The sequence below is a fragment of the Palaemon carinicauda genome, chromosome 1 (assembly GCF_036898095.1).
Source record: "Palaemon carinicauda isolate YSFRI2023 chromosome 1, ASM3689809v2, whole genome shotgun sequence".
Lineage (NCBI taxonomy): Eukaryota > Metazoa > Arthropoda > Malacostraca > Decapoda > Palaemonidae > Palaemon > Palaemon carinicauda.
The window spans coordinates 219,428,240-219,430,739 of record NC_090725.1 but is presented as its reverse complement, the minus strand read 5'-3'; positions in this window follow the sequence as shown (position 1 = coordinate 219,430,739).

Genomic DNA, 2,500 nt, shown 5'->3' with positions numbered 1-2,500 from the left:
ACTGTTAACGACGACTCGACAATAGGAAATAGATAATGAAGAGCAAGGCCCTGCAGAACTATTATCATTGGAGGAAAGATTAGGCATGAACTTAAACTCCTAAATTTGGAAACTACCTAATATGGAAGGACAAGGAAAAACCTCAAAGACTTTGCAAACGGCCTACTGCCAAGGAACTCAGTAAGTATCCTGACTCTTGCCTTAATGCCTACCCAAGTGCATGCTTCACATTCAAGGAAAGAACTCGAAAGAAATTGGGACCACTTTACTTAGCCCATCAGTCAAGATGATGTGAAAACCCAAATGTAAGGATGTAACTACTCTATTAAAAGTATGATACATCTCATGGGCCTCCATTACGAATATAAGAAAATAAGAACAAGTTCCCGTGCTCTTTTTAAAAAATGTCTAAAAATTATTTGCCGATAAAATACCAAAGTGGATTAATATCTTCTTCGCAAGGCAGCTGTGAGGTACTAACAGAATGGCGAGGTGAATGTACATGACATTATCGAAAAAGTTATCAAGTATGCATGAAAAGGGTTCAAGGCAACAATGGCACAAAACAATGTGAAGCATATAATGGCAGGCTTAAACAAGTTTTCCTATTAAGAGTTGGGAAGAGCGTGATATATAAGAAAACAATAGCATTACAGTGTATGGGCATGTATGAAATACATGTGCGTTATATGGGTCCCTTTAGATGTGATATACAAGTGAAATGAGGCATCCTGCATATGAGAGGTGTATTGTAGATGGGTCATCTTGCAACCATGTTAATTAAGTATGCCTTCAGTTTGTGACAAATAATGAGGAAAGGGCCTGTGTAAGGCTTGGCAGTGCTGACTTGCAAGTGTCAGTGCACACGAAGACATGCATTCGAGTATTTATATCTTACTGTATATGTTTTCTTTGCTGGGGGTAGGTAGTTAATTCCCCCCCACAACATCATGTAGGCCCAGGAGATTCTCAGAGTAGGTGGCAGATGGGAAAAAAAAAATCAGCAGAAATGACTAATGGGTCATCATACACCATTTAAGCTACCATGATATTCATGGTAACCTTAGGAATGACCTGTAATTCAGGGGGCCCCAGGGAAGCTGTGTAAACCAGTTGAAGCCATAGCAGCGGGACATCAAAGGTGCTTTGAGGATATAATGCATAAGTTATACCATTCTATTGACTGCGGGTTGTAAGCATTTGTTTAATGTATGGGTGATGTCCAGGAGATATGCAGATGATGTCCAAAATTGAGATGTGGAAGTGGTACCCCTGACAGAAGTGGTAAGCTATGCACCCTAAAAGAAAGGTAGATTTACATGAGGTGGACGTTGGAGTTTGCATGAGGATGGCCTTATGATTTGGAGAAAGGACCTATTATTTTGACGTTAGTGTCGGTAAGACGATGCTGAGGTTAAGGAAAGGTGACCACTCCTGAGTTTGTGTGTCGATGTACTTTTGAAACTTAACATGAAGTAAAGGCGAGAACATAATTCCTAGCATCCTTAGTAATGACGAGCCCAATGAACTTCATCTGACATAACTCTACAGCAGATCAGTGCAGGGGATGTGAGAGGCCATGAATAAAATCAAACACCTCTCTCTGCATGGGAGCAGGTATCTATGGTTGTGCATAATAGTCCTGACTCTACAGAGGAGGATGGCATTAGAATCGTCGGTGAGTGGGGGGTGTCTTCCAACTGAGGGAGGTGTATGATTTTTTGCATGCTTAGTAACCTAGATCATTTTGTCGGGCTTCTGGCAAGGCATTACAATCAAATCCAAGGAGAATGGCAGTCAATGTGTTTCTTAAATGGACATCGACAATAGGATATATTTTCACATGGACGTGTTGAAGATTGCAGTTGCATTCAGCCACGGCAAAGGGAAGTTGGCATTAATGGGTGGACTTAGCATCAGATTGACGAGTGGTGACGTGCACCAGAAGCATGTCGTCTATGCGAATGACGAAGGGCATGCCCTCTTAGAATTGTCAAAAGTGACGTACAGCCAAATGTACTGCCTGGTAGAATAGCAGTATTCTGCCTTGGACAGTTTGCTACTAAAGAAGGCCAATGGAAGAAGAAAGCCATTGAACGCCATCTCGAGTACAGCACCAATAGCAATGTCGCTGGCATCAGTAGAGAGAAGAAAAGTGGCATGCAATGCAGCACGGAAAAAGTGACAGCAGCAGCAGTTGACTGATCATAATTTTCTTTGACAAAGGCCTCATCTCAAAGGGGACCCTACTTCAGGTCTTTTGGCTTACTCTTGAGGAAGGCATAGAGTGGGACAAGAGCGGTGGTGGTTGCTGGAAATAACCAATATTGATGGTTTCTCATGCTCAAAAACTCTTGCATTTCATTTATGGTCGATGGCATAGCTTTGAACATCTGAGAGCTTTTCAGGGAGGGGGGTGTCCTAAGAACAATACTTCTCTGGCACCATAGGTACACCAGTCATACACAACTACAAGGCAGCTCTGTTGCAGATGGTAAAA